The 18,189-nt window shown below is 50.3% G+C and overlaps 1 pseudogene; it reads right to left on the bottom strand.

Moving 5' to 3' along the window:
- Window positions 1-14,430: 14,430 nt before the first annotated feature.
- LOC111532445 lies at window positions 14,431-16,196 on the bottom strand (annotated as a pseudogene).
- Between the last annotated feature and the right edge of the window lie 1,993 nt (window positions 16,197-18,189).

The following is an 18,189-nucleotide window of genomic DNA, read 5'->3' as shown; positions in this document are numbered from 1 at the left end:
GATAGAAAACAATCCTAATGAAGCTCCCCAACAGACACATTAAAACTTCTCTGTACATTAAACATTTGGCATTTCAAAGGAAAACCCAGATTCATTCCATTCTTAATACGGCGTTTAAAACAAAAAAACTTAGGTAATACAATATTTCATTTAAAATTTACAAAATTCCATTACATTCATGATTTCATTTAATCCTCAAAACAATCTCCTGAGTTAGGCAGAACAGGTATTACTAACAACTAACTCCATTTTACAGGTGAGGGAACTGAAGTACTTGGACTTAACAAAAGCTTTAATGGGGCCACATATCGAAACCAAATCCTCTGCTCAAAAGAACTAGAATAAGTTATCTTTTACATATTATTCATACTTATATCCTGTCAACATGCAAAACTTAGAATCTAAGAAAACTTCATCTCTGACCTTCCAGTTCCAGGGAGATAATACTAAAGGAAACTAGATGGTTTATAGACTCATAAACTGACAAAAGAGATGTTGCATCAGTTCTTAACTATGAAACACTCCTGGCAGCCACAGCAAATCTCTAGGACAACATACCAATGGCATCAAAGCAAGAGTATACTTCAGTGATAGAGCGAATTAAGTTCCCTGTTTGGGACCCAGGCCAGGGCTAGAGAAAAGAACTCTGAAATGTAGAGCTCAAAAATATATCCTATGTCGGCCAGGCACAGTGGCTCAGACCTGTAATCCCCAGCATTCTGGAAGGCCGAGGCGGGCAGATCACGAAGTCAGGAGATGGAGACCATCCTGGCTAGCACAGTGAAATCCTGTTTCTACTAAAAATACAAAAATTAGCCGGGCGTGGTGGCAGGCGCCTGTAGTCCCAGCTGCTTGGAAGGCTGAGGTAAGAGAATGGAGTGAACCCAGGAGGCGGAGCTTGCAGTGAGCGGAGATCCTGCCACTGCGTTCCAGCATGGTCAACAGAGCAAAACTCCGACTCCAAAATAATAATAATAATATACATACATATACATATATATATATATACACACACACATATATATATACCCTGTGTCTTCTGCATACCCAAGTGTCCCCTTCTGTGAGAGACTTCCTTACACCATTGCGGGGAAGAGAATTTTTCTGTGCTATATTTGCTTGAAAGAATTAAAGGTGTAGGGCAAAAATTCTTGGAAATTATGTCGTTTACAATCCTCAAAAGTGAGAAAAATGAAGCCCAGAAGAGAAGACCTTCCAGGAAAATTCCAGACCTGGAGGTAGACCCAGTACATTGTTTCTGTTTTTGTTTTGAGAGGAAGTCTCACCCTATGGCCCAGGCTGGAGTGCAGTGGAGCCATTTCACTCACTGCAACCTCCGCCTCCTGGGTTCAAGCTATTCTCCTGCCTCAGTCTCCTGAGTTGCTGCGAATACAGGAGCCCACCACAAAGCCCAACTAATTTTTGTATTTTTAGTAGAGACAGAGTTTCACCATGTTGGCCAGGTTGGTCTCGAACTCCTGACCTTAAGTGATCCGCCTGCCTAGACATCCCAAAGTCCTCCGATTACAGGCGTGAGCCACCGCACCCAGCCTACCTGATAAGTTTTAATCAAGTACTCTGAACTATGCAACAAACACTAGGAAGTAATAGAAAAAAAATTAATCTAAAAGCCCTCTGGAGAGTCAAAGTATTGCAGATTTTAAATAGCATGAATACTTGAATTCATGGTATTGAAAAAGGACCTCGCACTTACCCGCATGTACAAACTGCCTGCCCACCTCTATCAGAGTATTTTTCAAGCTCTGCTACAGTTAACTATGTACTGCCCAAAGCCCATCTGTCCCTGCAGATCATAAGCTCTTAAAGACCAGGACTTCAGGAGAACAAGCAAAACTTCAGAGAGAAGGGAGCCACCCAAACAGAGTTCATAGCAATGGGTCGGCAGGAGCTGATGACTGGAGGTGGGCTGTAGCCTTGGGGTCTGGGACAGCGGAGGGCAGAGAAGGCAAACGGGCCTGCATGACATGCTACAGGGCTAGGAGCCACAGCTGCGGTGATTAGTTCAGTTTTGTCTCCTATGCCTGTTACTTATACACCATCTCTTGTTCAGAAAGAACTTCAGGTTGAGTATTTGGACTCCTTGAGCCTTCTGCTGTTTGTCTCCTGGACGTTTAACACTCTTAAAAGGGGAAAACTGTCCAGTTCTATTTTGCTTCCTGGGACAATACAGGTTTTTCAAAAGTTTGATGAAAGCATTCACTAAGGAGTGATTCCACTTTCTCTGGTGGCTGAGAAATACGCGTCTGAGGGGCAGCATCAGGTCTCCCCATCAAGCTGAGGTCGGAGTCTCCCCACCTATGGACCTCACCCTGGCTCCCCCCTCATAAATCTGACCTCTAACTGTAACTGCCTTGGCCTCATTCCGTGGGTGTGGATGCTCCTGCGTGAAACGCATTTTCAGCCAGCCAAATTCTTGGGAGAGTTTCTTCCACTCTCCAGGCGCTGAGAGCTACAAAGTTCAATCTGGCTTTCCAGATTTTTTTTTCTTCCCATTACTAACGGAAGAAATCAACAAGCGCCAGGCAGAAGGGCCCTGCTCCCACCAATCAGAGCCCAGCCAAAGGCCAGAGCAGGCAGTGCGGCGGTGGGATGCACGGTGACAACCCTTTGCCCCCCGGGACCCGCCGGCCTGGGCAGAGGTTGGTGAGGCCGCTGCGCCACAGCTCCGGGCCCCCGCCTTTCGCTTTCTCCCGCCCAGCAAGTGAGAGGATAAATCAGGGGGCGGGGGCAGTGCGCCCCCAGCAACCGCGCACCCCGCGCACAGACTCCCACTACATGCGCGTCCCAGGCGGGTAGACCCAGACGAGTCACGGGGCGGTGCACAGCCCCACTAGCAGGGCAGCCAGGACCCACGCACGCGGGTCCACGCAGCCACCTAGATAAGTGACAAAACACTCAGGAAGCCATCATGCGGGGCCAGGAAAGAGCCCCCACCCAGAGTCACGGACTCCCTCGTCTGAGGGTCCGCACAGTCCCCTCGGTGAGTCTGGCGAAGCAGTGTCACTGCGAGGGAGGGCGGGGAGGGCGTTGGAGTCTCCACACGCGGTGACCCAGACCCCGTTCCGTGAGTGGGTCCATGCAGGGCCCACTCTGCCGCAGGCGGGGACCAGCCAGGCCGCGGAGGACCGGGCAGAAGCCAGCGCCCGGGTCCATGCAGTCCCCTCCGCCGTAGACGCGGGGAGCCGGGGAGCAGTGTGGACCGGCCGGCACCCGCAGGGCGCCGGGGACCCCCGCGCTGGCCCACGCGGTATCGCAGCAGACGCGAAGCCCCCGGTGCCACCCGAGGCGGAGACAAAGCCCAGGCGCACGGACCTGGGATCCCGACCCCCGACCCTGCGGAGCCCAGCTCGGAGCCGCCACGCCCGGCGCAGAAACCCCTGCCCGGTCCGGAATCCCCGTCGTCCGTCGCCCAGTCTCACCTCGGGCGGCCGCCTCCCAGCACTAGCTCCTTGCCGCGGCGCCTGGGCGGACTAGAGCCCAGCTGAGCAGCCGACAGAGACACGGCAGCCTCAACAAGGGAGCCCCAGGGCGGGGCCGCTGCGGCGCTCGCCACTTCAGCCCCTGTTCCCTGCTCAGGACCCGGCTGGGATCAAGCAGCTGCAGCTGTGGCTGGGCTGAGGCGGGGACACACACCACGCAGGTGTAGAGGGCCCCGCCCGCCGCCCGCCGCCCGCCGCCCCGCCGCCCCGCCCCCAGCGGAGCCTGGTGCCCAGGGACCGCCCCCCAGCCAATGGGGAGCGAGCTGTGCAGAGAGGGCGGGGCCTTAGGTAACAGAGGGAGGTTGGGTCGGGGGGCGCTGGGACTGGGCATGCGGGGTCTTGCAAGAGGACCGGAGCCAAGAGCTGGCCGGATCCTGGCCTCCTAGAAGACCCAGCTCAACGTCCACCTGGAGTCTGCTCTACAGGACACGCTCATCTCAAGCCCAGAACTCAGGCTTTTAGGCCAGAGAGGGAGAGGCAGGCTTGCTTTCCAAAAAGTGAAACTGAGGTCCAAGGAATAGGATTGCCTGCTGCCGGAAGTCACGTAGTCCCATTCTCTTGTTCACCTTGTCATTCAGCAAACATTTGGAAGCACGTATGGTGGGCGTTAGGAGTGAAGTAGGGCTGGGCGCGGTGGCTCCCACTTGTATTCCCAGCACTTTGTGGGGCCAAGACAGTTGGATCACTTGAGGCCAGGAGTTCGAAACCAGCCTGGCCAACAAGATGAAACCCAATCTCTGCTAAAAATACAAAAACATAGCCGATCGTGGTGGCGGGTACCTGTGGTCCCAGCTACTGGGAAGGCTGAGGCAGGAGAATCGTTTGAACCCGGGAGGAGGAGGTTACAGTGAGCTGAGATGGTGCCATTGCATGTGCTCCATCCTGGGCGAAAGAGTGAGACCCTGTCTCCAAAATAAATAAATAAATCAATAATAGATGGGAAGTAGAAGCGAACTTAGGCCTTCCCTGAAGGAGCTCAGCCAAGGAGTACCTGAAATGTCTCTGCATCTCTTTAACGTCTGATAAAGGAACCAGGAGCGAGAACTAATCACTTCCCTTTCCTGCCTCAGAGCTTTCACGTGTTTGCTGTTCCTCGCCTGAAATGCCAAGTACCAATCGTATTCATTTATTTATAGAAATGAGGTCTAACTATATCGCCCAGGCTGATCTCAAACTCCTGGCCTCAAGCTATCCTCTCGTCTCAGCCTCTCAAAGTGTTGGGATTAGAGGCATGAACCACTGTCCCAGCCCTGATCGTCTTTAAAACCTCTTTCCTCATCTTCTTTGAGCTTCCTGCATCCTGGGACTCCACACCCTTGGTTTTCCTGTACCTCCATAGCTGCTCCTCTGTGGGTACCGGGGACCCACCCCCTTCTCTTCCCAACTTGTATATGTCTGGGCTCTGGCCAAATGCCCTTCCATTTGCAGTGGGCACTGCAACAGGAAATCTCATGCCCTTCTGGGCTTCACAAACTATCCACAGGCTCTGCTGACTGCCAGAGACGTCCATCCGAGTCAGATGCCCAGCCCTCACCTTTCCCAAAGCTCCAGTTGGACACAGGGAAGCATCTCAAATTTTCCGTGGGCCAAAACAGAGTGCTTTATTAGTGCCCTAACTTGCTCATCCATATTCTTTTGATTCTCTGTAAACAGCTCCTCCATCCACCCAACTGCAGAGGTGAAAATGTCAAATCTTCCTCCAGTCCTTCCTCCCTGAACCTGTCATGCAGCCCTCTGCCTTCCTAGGACGCTGAGCCTCCCTCACTCCCAGCGCTAGCTGGGGTGCTGTCTGAGTGGCTGCCACCCACTTGGCATGAAGTGTGACCTCTCGCCCGGTGTGGTGGCTTACGCCTGTAGTCACAGCACTTTGGGAGGCTGAGGCAGGTAGATCACTTGAGCCCAGGAGACTGGGTCCAGCCAGGACAATATGGTGAAACTAAAATACGACAATTATCCAGGCATGGTAATACATGCCTATCATCCCAGCTACCCTACCCAGGAGGCTGAGGCAGGAAAATTGCTTGAACTTGGGAGGCAGAGGTTGCAGTGAGCCAAGGTCACACCACTGAACTCCAGCCTGGGCAACAGAGAGAGACTCTGTCACAAATTAAAAAAAAAAAAAAAAAAAAAAGAAGAAGAATGAGGAGGAGGAGGAGGAGGAGAAGTAGTAGTGTGACCTCTCTAAGGCAAGGCAGTGTCCCACTCTGATTCACTTCCATGTGTAAAACAGGACCTGCACCCTGAAGGAACTCACTCAGGGAGGCTGCTGGGATGGGTGGATGAACAGTTAAGGTCTTCATGGTGGCTGGGGCTGATCCCATCCCCATTGCTCTTTCCAAACACACCTGCACACTCATCACTCCCACGCTCACACCCACCACTGAAAGCCTGGCCACTAATTTGATTTGCCTAACAAGGTCCCCAGATGAACAACACATGCTTCCCTACCTCTCCACTGCTAGGGCAACACCGTGTTCTGGGATGTACTCAGGGATCAGGAGAACAAAACCTCAAGGAGTGAAAGGACATTCCAGGGTGCAGTCCTCTGCATCCTCCTCCATGCCCTATCCCCTGCCTGACACACCCTCACCCCTGTAACTGGCCAGCTCCTACCAACCCTTAAAGTTTCACCAAGTTAAGTGGTGGCAGCCACACCCTAAAGTGACTGATCCCCCAATGACCTATGACCTTACATAGTCTTCCTGATCTTGGGTACTAACAAAACCGGCGACTGGCTTCTAAACCACAGAGCCTGGCAAAGTAAAGGGATATCACCTTCACAGTTCATCACCTTCACACACTAGAGAGAAAGGTTTCACCTGCATGGGCTGCAGGTGGGAGCTGTTGGGCTGAGGTCATCCCCCATGATCCGGGCCCAAGCAGGCACCACACAACGCCCTCGGTGGCTGAGGGCCCCCGATCGCCAGGGGGTGACGCACCTCCCGCGATCCGGGGCCCCCAGCCGTGGCCACGCCCCGCCCCCAGGCCTGTATTGGGAGTCATATCCTACACTTCCCCCTGAATATTAATTACATTTTCCCGGGTGTGTGGACTCCCAGCCATATTGGCTGTCTCATCCTCCCCTCTCCGGCACAAATTTGAAACAATATCACTGGGTGCGTGTACACCTTCTGTGATGTTTAAAGTAATATCATCCTCTCCCCAGTGGATATCAAGAACATATCATTAATTATTAATATTACTAAATATAATAAATATTAATAATATTAATCGATATTAATGATCAAAATAAACGGCTTCAAAACTGAGAGTGGATTAAAATGTTAACGATTTGCAAAGGTAATTAATATTAATATCACCATTAATAATCAAATAATGATATCCACTTTGAATGTTACTTAAATCAATACAAAGTGATGCTGGTAAGAAAATAATCATGAGTATTAGGGACTAATAATATTGTTCAATGACATTAATATTAATAATTGATACTAAGAGTGCATAATCAGGTACTTAAAATAATTCTCCAAAATTAACAATGGTATCCTATTATTAGTACCATTGATAATTATTAAAATCGATCATGGATGTGTAATAACCATATTATTACTCCTAATACCACAGGAAGTGTACACGTACCTGAGGGCCTCCAGCAGCAGCCACGCCCCACCACACGGCGTCTGGCGGTCCCTGAACGTCAAGGCCTTGGGGACAAGCCCCTACCCGCGAAACCGGCCGCGCAGCCGCGGAAACGCCACGCCCCCCGGCGGCTGACGGACCCCGACGCGATCCGGGGCCCCCCGCCCCCCCCCCGCCCCCCCCCCCGGGGGGCGGGGGGCCCCCGCCCGCCGGGGGGGGGGGACCCGCCCCCCCGCGATCCGGGGCCCGCCAGCCGCCGCCACGCCCCCCGCATGATCATTATCAATATTCATAGTTAATACTAAGCCTGCATAATCAGGTGCTTGAAATCATTATCAAAATTGGCCGGCGCGGTGACTGAAGCCTGTAATCCCAGCACTTTGGGAGGCTGAGACGGGCGGATCACGAGGTCAGGAGATCGAGACCATCCTGGCTAACATGGTGAAACCCCATCTCTACCGAAAAAAAAAAGAAACTAGCCAGGCGAGGTGTCGGGCGCCTGTAGTCCCACTGGGTGACAGAGCGAGACTCCGTCTTAAAAAAAAAAGAAAAAAATCATTATCAAAATTAACAATTGTATCTTCTTCTTAGTACCATTGACAATTATTAAAATCGATCATGAATGTGTAATAATCATATTATTACTCCTAATACCACAGGCAGTGCACACCCACCTGTGGGCCCCAGCGACCGCCACGACACGCCCCCCGGCGGCTGGCGGACCCTGATCGCTGGGGGTCGGGGGACCCGCCCCCACGCGATCCGGGTCCCCAAGCCGTCGCCACGACACGCCCCCAGGCGGCTGAGTGGTCCGATCCCCGGGGGGTGGAGTACCAGCCCCCCGTCGATCCGGGGACCCCAGCCACCGCTACGACACGTCTGTATTGGGAGTCATATCATAATCTTCCCACTGAATATTAATTACATTATGCCAGGTGTGTGTCTACTCCCAGCAGTATTGCCTGTATCATGTTCCCCTCTCTGGTGGAAATTTCCAGCAGTATCACTGGGTACGAGTACACCTCTTGTTATGATTAAAGTGATATCGTTCTCTCCACGGTGGATATCAGCAAGAAGTCTATTAATTATTAATATTAATAAATATAACAAATGTTAATACTAGTAATCGATATTAATGGTCACAATAAACTTCCTAAAAACGTATAGTGGATGAAAATATTAACGATTTGGAATGGTAATTAATATTAATATCACCATTAATAATCAAATAATGATATCCGCAATTAATGTTACTTAAATCAATACAAACGGATGCTGGTAAGAAAATAATGATTAGTATTAGGGACTAATAATATTGTTCAATGACATCAATATTAATAATTAATACTAAGCGTGCATAATCAGGTGCTTAAAATAATTATCAAAATTAACTATTGTATCCTATTAATGACAATTATTAAAATCGATCATTGATGTGTAATAACCATATTATTACTCCTAATACCACAGGCAGTATACACCTACCTGTGGGCCCCAGCGGCCGCCACGACACGCCCCCTGGCGGCTGGCGGCCCCCGATCTCGGGGGGCGGGCTACCAGCCCCCCCACGCGATCCGGCGACCCTAGCTGCCGCCACGACACGCCAGTATTGGAAGTCATATTATAATCTTCCCCCTGAATATTAATGACATTATCCCAGGTGTGTGTCTACTCCCAGCAATATTGCCTGTATCATATTCCCCTCTCAGGTGGAAATTTCAAGCAATATCACTGGTACGTGTACACCTCTTGTTATGATTAAAGTGATATCCTCTCCATGGTGGATATCAGCAAAAAGTCCATTAAACATTAATATTAATAAATATAATAAATATTAATACTAATGATCGATATTAATGATCACAATAAACTTCCTAAAAACGTATAGTGGATGAAAATGTTAACGATTTGGAATGGTAATTAATACTAATATCACCATTAATAATCAAATAATGATATCCGCAATGAATGCTACTTAAATCAATACAAAGGGATGCTGGTAAGAAAATAATGATTAGTATTAGGGACTAATAATATTGTTCAATGATATTAATATTAATAATTAATACTAAGCATGCATAATCAGGTGTTTAAAATAATTATCAAAATTAACAATTGTATCCTGTTATTAGTAGCATTGACAATTACTAAAATCGATCTTTGATGTGTAATAATCACATTATTACTCCTAATACCACAGGCAGTGTACACCTCCCTGTGGGCCCCCAGTCACCGCCACGACACGCCCCCCGGCGGCTGGCGGCACCCGATCGCCAGAGGGCGGGGGACTCGCTCCCCCGTGATCCAGGCCCACAGCCTCCACCAAGCCAAGCCTGTATTCGCAGTGATTTCATAATCTTCCCCCTGAATATTAATTACATTATTCCAGGAGTGTGTCTACTCCCAGCGATATTTCCTATCTCATCCTCCCATCTCTGGCAGAAATTTGAACAATATAACTGAGTGCGTGTACACCTTTTGTGATGTTTACAGTAATATCATCCTCTCCCCGGTGGATATCAGGAAGAAGTTTATTAGTTATTAATGTTAATAAACATAATAAATATTAATACTAATAATATTAATAATCAAAATAAACTTCGTAAAAATTCATAGTGGATTGAAATGTTAACGATTTTAAATGCTAATTAATATTGATGTCATCATTAATAATCAAATAATGATATCTGCAATGAATGTTACTTAAATCAATACAAAATGATGCTGTTAAGAAAGTAATGATTGCCGGGGGCGGTGGCTCAAACCTGTAATCCCAGCACTTTGGGAGGCCGAGACGGGCGGATCAAGAGGTCAGGAGTTCGAGACCATCTTGGCTAACACGGTGAAACCCCGTCTCTACTAAAAAATACAAAAAGCTAGCCGGGCAAGGTGGCTGGTGCCTGTAGTCCCAGCTACTAGGGAGGCTGAGGCAGGAGAATGGCGTAAACCCGGGAGGCGGAGCTTGCAGTGAGCTGAGATCCGGCCACTGCACTCCAGCCCGGGCGACAGAGCGAGACTCCATCTCAAAAAAAAAAAAAAAAAAGATTAATATTAGGGACTAATTATATTGTTCAATGACATTAATATTAATAATTAATACGGAGTATGCATAATCAGGTACTTTAAAGAATTCTCCAAAATTAACAATGGTATCCTCTTATTAGAACCATTGATAATTATTAAAATCGATCATTGATGTGTAATAACCATATTATTACTCCTAATATGGCAGGCAGTGTACACGTGCCTCTAGGCCCCCAGCAGCAGCCACGCCACGCCCCCCGGGGGCTGGGGCCCCCGATCGCCAGGAGTTGGGGAACCCACTCCCCACGATCGGAACCCTCCAGCTGCCGCCCAGCCCCGCCCCCCGGCGGCTGGCGGCGGCCGATCGCCGGATGGTGGGGACCCACCCCCCTCCCGCCATCCGGGGCCCTCTGCCCCGCCACGCCCCGCCCCCTGGCGGCTGGCGACCCCCATGGCCGGGGGGTTGGGGACCCACCCTCCTGTGATACGGGTCCCCCGGTCGCCGCCCCGCCCCACCCCCCAGCGGCTTGGGGCCCCTGGTCGCCGTGTGTGGGGACCCAGCCCCCTGCGATCCGGGGCCCCTGGCCACCACCACGTCCCCCCCGGCGGCTGGCGTTCCCCGATCCCCGGGTGGTGGGGGACCCATCCCCCGCTATCCGGGGCTCCGGGCGGCCCGCTCGCCCTGCCACCTGGCGGTTGGGGGCCCCCGGTCGCGGAGGGATGGGAAACTCACGCCCCCCAATCCGGGCCCCCAGGAGCCACCACGCCAAGCCCCCCGGCGGCTGTGGACCCTGTATCGCTGGGAGGCTGGGGCACCCACGCCCCCAGATCCGGGCCCCCTGCAGCCGCCACGCCACGCCCCCCGGCCTAATGGGCATGCTGTGGTGGTGGCTGTGGGCATGGCGTGGCGTCCCCTAGCTGCCAGGGGGCGTGTCAAGGCAGCTGCTCTGGGCCCGGATCGCGAGTCGTGACTCCCCCCCGGCCATCGGAGGCCCCCAGCTGCGGGGGGGCGTGGCGTGGTGGCTGTTGGGGTCGCCATCAGCTTGCAACTACAAGCTGATGAAAAACGGAAAGTTTCATTTCCGGCTTCCATTTAAACGTTCATACTGGGCCATAAAAGCAGATGAATTAGATACGTCCTTATCCTGAATAAATATATTTATATTTTCTTTTATATAGAGAGAGAGAAAGAGAGAAAAAGAGAGAAACAGAGAGAAAGACAGAGTCAAGCTCTGTCACCCAGGCTGGAGAGCACTTGCGGGATCTCAACTCACTGCAACCTCTGCCTCCAGGTTCCATCGATTCTCCTGCCTCAGCCTCCTGCGTTCCTGGGACTATAGTTGCGCACCACCACATCCTGCTAAGTTTTGTATTTTTAGTAGAGACGGAGTTTTACCTTGTTGGTCAGGCTATTCTCAATCTCCTGAGCTCCTGATCCCCCCGCCTGGCCTCCCGAAGTGCTAGGATTACTGGCTGGAGCCACCACATCTGGCCTATCCTGCATATTTAAAATTAATTGAGTTTAATAAAACAGAGCAGAGAGAGAGAAATAGCGGCCCGCCCAGCAGCTCTGAAGCTATCTCTTGGAAGGTTTAGTGGGGAATCCTGACCCAAGTCCAGTCTCCAAGCTCTAGACATTTCACCAACAAAACAGGAAGCCAACACATTCTGGATCTTCTTTCCAAGACAAAATCGACCATTTGTAATATTTTTTTGAGAGACAACGGAAGTTGAAAAGTAATTGCTGAGAAAGGAGGAACTTTTCTAGAAAAACTTAAATCCAAAAGGCTATGGGATAGTAATGAGAAGTGAAGGAGAACAAAAAAGGCATGGAAAGTAAAATCAGGAGGCAAAACAAACGTTTTAGAACAGCCAAGTGTGGGGAGTTGGAAAGTGAAGCTTTGAGTAGAAACCAGAGTTACAAAATTTCAGAGCTGGAAGGAGCCTTAAAAGGAAGCAGAATTGGGCCGAGGACTAAATATTTGTCAAAAATCACACAGGCAATTAGTGGCAGACAGGAAAGGACCTTCATTTTTATGCAACCTCTGCCTCCTGGGTTCAAGAGATTCTCCTGCCTTAGCCTCTTGAGTAGCTGGGATTACAGGCGCATGCCACCACTCCTGGCTAGTTTTTGTCCTTTTAGTCGAGACGGGATTTCACCATGTTGGTCAGGCTGGTCTCAAACTCCTGACCTCCTGATCCGCCTGCTTCAGCCTCCCAAAGTGCTGGGATTACGGGCATGAGCCACTGTGCCCCGCCCGTTGTAATGGGTTCTATTTTGATTAATAGAGATGTGTTGCAGCCTAGTTATAAAAATTTAAAATTCATGGTCCAAAACCACAATTCCTTTGGCACCAACCTAATAACATAAGAATTAAAAGAGATCTTTATATTAGAGAGCCCATGGATGATGAAATAATAAAGAATATTACAATCTCCATAACCCACAAACTTGGTAACTTAGACCAACTGGATGAATTAAAAGACACAATCTATTAAGACTAAAACACAGGAGAAATAGGTCATCTAAATATATTTATATCCATTAATAAAATGGAATCAATACCTAATAACCTTACAGAAAACTTACGTATTCCAAAAATCTGACATTCTGTCATGTTATTCTAACTGGTGGAATTCGGGGATTTCTATTTTGATAAGAACATAGGTGAATTGCACACATTTAATTTTAGTGCTCATTGGTCAGGAAACCTGTCTCCACTATAGGATACTGCAGAGCAATGCGTTATGGAGAATTTAGGCAAGGTAATATGATTTTCAGAGTTAAAGGAAGACAACCTGTTTTATGTACAGTAATTCCTCATAATATCACAGAGGATACCATATTTAAACTTTGGGGTATCCCCAGGGATGATTCTTATTTAAGCCACATGTGAATTTCAGACACGGAGGCTTCCCAACTTTGGTGGCTTTCAACAAATGTGGAAGTTAATCACAACCTATTTTGTGGAGGCATAAATTTCAATGAGCACTCACTGAACCTTTTATTTTAAATATTATTTTTGTAAACTTTGCATTTCCAATTAGGTGCAATTTTAAACCTGTTTCAGTTCTTATCCACTTTTTTTTTTTTTCCTGAGACGGAGTCTTGCCCTGTCACCCAGGCTGGAGTGCAGTGGCATGGTCTTGACTCACTGCAACCTCCGCCTCCCAGGTTCAAGCAATTCCCCTGCCTCAGCCTCCCAAGTAGCTGGAATTACAAGTGCCTGCCACCACGCCCAGCTAATTTTTGTATTTTTAGTAGAAATGTGGCTTCCCTATGTTGGTCAGGCTGGTCTTGAAACCCTGACCTTGTGATCTGCCTACCTTGGCCTCCCAAAGTTCTCAGATTACAGGCCTGAGCCACCGCGCCCAGCTTCTCCACATTTTTTAGGTAGAGGGGAGTAAGGGTTGCTTTAAGTTTTCAGGGACTCCCATGTACCCAACCCATTTGTGTCAATTTCTTCCTTCAGAATTCTTCAAATCAGCATCACCATTGTTAAAGGCCTCCCGCGTGGTCATAATTGTGCTACAGGGTTTTATGAACATGAAGTTTATGTTTGATTGAATTAACCTCCTTGCTGTGGCATAAGGGGGCCATAAGTGTTTTCACCAATTATGAGGCGGGTTCACTGTGCAATGGCTACCAACATTTCTGAGTACAATGAGACCAAACACATTCATACATAAATTCCATGAAGTGAATTTATTACTTACAAACAGCAAACAGAAGACAACAGAAGTCTGGGATTCAATATGAACCGCTACCGCAAGATCAAGAAAGCTACCCAGAGCAGATCGATGGCGTTTTGACTGTAAATGCTTCACTTGCACTGCAACTGAGGGACCCCAGAAAGGAACCCACCTTGGGTTTTCTCACACGATGTGGTTTGCTGGACACAAGCGTTAAAGGACATTCCGTTTCGAGCAGGGACTCTAACAGAGCCTGGGCTGTTCTGACCAATGTCACCTGATTATCAGGATATTGCATTCCCAGCATATCATACAGTTATCTTGAGAACTACCAGTAAGAAAGGGAGGAAAATGGCCCTGTACCCTTAAAACTAAAGGATCAGGATATTTGTTGTGACAGAGGCACAGACAGTAGCGACAGAGTGTTCTTGTGAGCCATCTACTAGTTCTCTTGACTGCAGCGTGGCACCTGACCTCTTTTCTCTTTCCTTTCAATGGAAACTCTTTCAGAATATTTTGAATATTTTGAGTTTCTACATCTAAAGAGTTGAGGCACATGATCACTGGCAGTGTAGACTCTCTGCATGGTTACAGGAAAGAGTTCAAGAGCCCATCAACCCACATTGATGGAGACCACCTCATCCTCCAGAGAGTGCCACTCCACCTTCCTGGGGTTAGCTCCACATGCAGTGAGGCCATTATGTCTAAGGCCGGCAAGCATTGAGTCTGAAGATTCGACTTTTGGCATGCTGATAAGCAGCAGTGATAAGAAAATCCCACACACTGGCTAAGTGTAACTTGTGTAACATTTCATACATTTTTTTCAAGCACTGCACCATAATTAATTTGCATCAGGCTTTCCAAATTAGAAAAGCTTCACTTATAGAATTTCTTTCCAGTGGGAGATTTCACATGACTTTTCAAGTGAATGTTAAAACTGAAAATATTCTTGCAGTTTCTAAACTATTAGAGTTTTAATCCTGTGTACGTCCTTGCATTTACAAGGTCCAGCCAGCTACAGTGTGCATTTTAATATGTCCTTGAGTGGGTATGAGAGAAATGAAACATTCCCACATTCTGGACATTCATAGGGTTTTTCTCAGGAATGAGCTGATGTCATCCAAAGGAACTAACACAACTGAAGGCCTTACTGCAAATTTAAATTCAAAAGGCTTTTCTCCAGTCTGAGGCCTCCCAAATTTTCACAAACACGAAAATCTGAAGGCTTCACCACATTTCCTACATTCTTAAGGTTTCTCTGCAGTGTGAGCTCTTTCATGTTATTGAGGGAATGGGAAAGAGTAAATGTTTTACCACATTTCTTACATTCAAGGGGCTTTATTTATTTATTTGAGATGGAGTCTCACTCTGTGGCCAGGCTGGAGTGCAGTGGCACAATCTCGGCTCACTGCAACCTCTGCCTCCTGAGGTCAAGTGATTCTCCTGCCTCAGCCCCCTAGTAGCTGGGACTACAACCATATGCTATGTTACCTAAGGCCTAAGGCACAACCTCCCTATGTTACCTAAGGCCCCGCCCTCTCTGCACAGCTCGCTCCCCATTGGCCGGGGGCGGGGGCGGGCCTTGGGAGCCCGGCTCCGCTGGGGGCGGGGCGGCGGGCGGCGGGCCGCGGGCGGGGCCCTGTACACCTGCGTGATGTGTGTCCCGGCCTCAGCCCAGCGCCAGCTGCAGCTCCTTGATCAGAGCCGGATCCTGAGCGGGGAACACCGGCTGAAGCGGCGGCGGCGGCGGCGGCCCCGCCCAGGGGCTCCCTTGTTGAGGCTGCCGTGTCTCTGTCGGCTGCTCAGCGGCGCTCTAGTCGGCCCAGGCGCCGCGGCGAGGAGTTAGCGCTGGGAAGCGGCGGCCCGAGGTGAGACTGGGCGACGGGCGTCGGGGTCTCCGGACCGGGCGGGGGTCTCTGCACCGGGCGTGGCGGCTCAGAGCTGGGCTCCGCAGGGTCCCGGGTCGGGACCCCGGGTCCGTGCGCCTCGGCTGTGTCTCCGCCTCGGGTGGCACCGGGGGCTTCGCGTCTGCTGCGATACCGCGTGGGCCAGCGCGGGGGTCCCGGGCGCCCTGCGGGTGCCGGCCGGTCCCCACTGCTCCCCGGCTCCCCGCGTCTGCCGCGGAGGGGACTGCATGGACCCGGGCGCTGGCTTCTGCCTGGTCCTCCGCGGCCTGGCTGGTTCCCGCCTGCGGCAGAGTGGGCCCTGCATGGACCCACTCACGGAACGGGGTCCGGGTCACCACGTGTGGAGACTCCAACGCCCTCCCCGCCCTACCTCGCAGTGAGACTGCTTCGCCAGACTCACCGAGGGGACTGCGCGGACCCTCAGACGAGGGAGTCCGTGACTCTGGGTGGGGGCTCTTTCCTGGCCCCGCATAATGGCTTCCTGAGTGTTTTGTCACTTATCTAGGTGGCTGCGTGGACCCGCGCGCGTGAGTGCTGGCTGCCCTGCTAGTGGGGCTGTGCGCCGCCCCCTGACTCGTCTGGGTCGACCCCACCTGGGACGCGCGTGTAGTGGGGGTCTGTGCGCAGGGTGCGCGGTTGCTGGGGGCGCACTGCCCACGCCCCGTGATTTATCCTCTCACTTGCTGGGCGGGAGAAAATGAAAGGCGCGGGCCCCGAGCTGTCCGCAGCGGCCTCACCGACCTCTGCCCAGGCCGGCGGGTCCCGGGGGGCGAGGGGCTGTCACCACGCGTCCCACCGCCGCTCTTCCTGCTCTGGCCTTTGGCTGGGCTCTGGTGGGAGCAGGGCCCTTCTGCCTGGCGCTTCTTGATTTCTTCCGTTAGTAATGGGAAGAAAAAAAAAAATCTGGAAAGCCAGATTGAACTTTGTAGCTCTCAGCGCCTGGAGAGTGGAAGAAACTCTCCCAAGAATTTGGCTGGCTGAAAATGCATTTCAAGCAGGAGTATCAACACCCACGGAATGAGGCCAAGGCAGTTACAGTTAGAGGTCAGATTTATGAGGGGGCAGCCAGGGTGAGGTCCATAGGTGGGGAGACTCCGACCTCAGCTTGTTTGGGAGACCAGATGCTGCCCCTCAGACGCATATTTCTCAGCCACCAGAGAAAGTGGAATCACTCCTTAGTGAATGCTTTCATCAAACTCTTGAAAAACCTATAATGTCCCAGGAAGCAAAATCGAACTGGACAGTTTTCCCCTTTTAAGAGTGTTGGCTGGGAGCGGTGGCTCAAGCCTGTAATCCCAGCACTTTGGGAGGCCGAGATGGGCGTATCACGAGGTCAGGAGATCGAGACCATCCTGGCTAACACGTGAAACCCCGTCTCTACTAAAAAATACAAAAAACTAGCCGGGCGAGGTGGCGGCGCCTGTAGTCCCAGCTACCCGGGAGGCTGAGGCAGGAGAATGGCATGAACCCGGGAGGCGGAGCTTGCAGTGAGCTGAGATCCGGCCACAGCACTCCAGCCCGGGTGATAGGGCGAGACTCCGTCTCAAAAAAAAAAAAAAAAAAGAGTGTTAAACGTCCCGGAGACAAACAGCAGAAGGCTCAAGGAGTCCAAATACTCAATCTGAAGTTCTTTCTGAACAAGAGATGATGTATAAGTAACAGGCATACGAGACAAAACTGAACTAATCACTGCAGCTGTGGCTCCCAGCCCTGTAGCATGTCATGCAGGCCCTGTTGCCTTCTCTGCAGGCCGCTTTCCCAGACTCCAAGGCTACAGCCCACCTCCAGTCATCAGCTCCTGCCGACCCATTGCTATGAACTCTGTTTCGGTGGCTCCCTTCTCTCTGAAGTTTTGCTTGTTCTCCTGAAGTCCTGGTCTTTAAGAGCTTATGATCTGCAGGGACAGATTGGCTTTGGGCAGTACGTAGTTAACTGTAGCAGAGCTTGAAAAATACTCTGATAGAGGTGGGCAGGCAGTTTGTACATGTGGGTAAGTGCGAGGTCCTTTTTCAATACCATGAATCCAAGTACTCATGCTATTTAAAATCTGCAATTCTTTGACTCTCCAGAGGGTTTTTAGATTAATTTTTTTTCTATTACTTTCTAGTGTTTGTTGCATAGTTCAGAGTAGTTGATTAAAACTTACCAGGCCGGCTGGGTGCGGTGGCTCACGCCTGTAATCCGAGGAGTTTGGGAGGTCTAGGCAGGTGGATCACTTGAGGTCAGGAGTTTGAGACCAACCTGGCCAACATGGTGAAACCCTGTCTCTACTAAAAATACAAAAATTAGTTGGGCGTGGTGGTGGGCTCCTGTAATCGCAGCTACTGAGGAGGCTGAGGCAGGAGAATAGCTTGAACCCAGGAGGCGGAGGTTGTAGTGAGTGAAATGGCTCCACTGCACTCCAGCCTGGGCCATAGAGTGAGACTTCCTCTCAAAACAAAAACAGAAACAATGTACTGGGTCTA

This window comes from Piliocolobus tephrosceles, unplaced genomic scaffold (genome assembly GCF_002776525.5).
Source record: "Piliocolobus tephrosceles isolate RC106 unplaced genomic scaffold, ASM277652v3 unscaffolded_445, whole genome shotgun sequence".
NCBI lineage: Eukaryota > Metazoa > Chordata > Mammalia > Primates > Cercopithecidae > Piliocolobus > Piliocolobus tephrosceles.
Note: the sequence above shows the minus strand (reverse complement) of the source record. Positions and strands in the feature narration are given on the sequence as shown.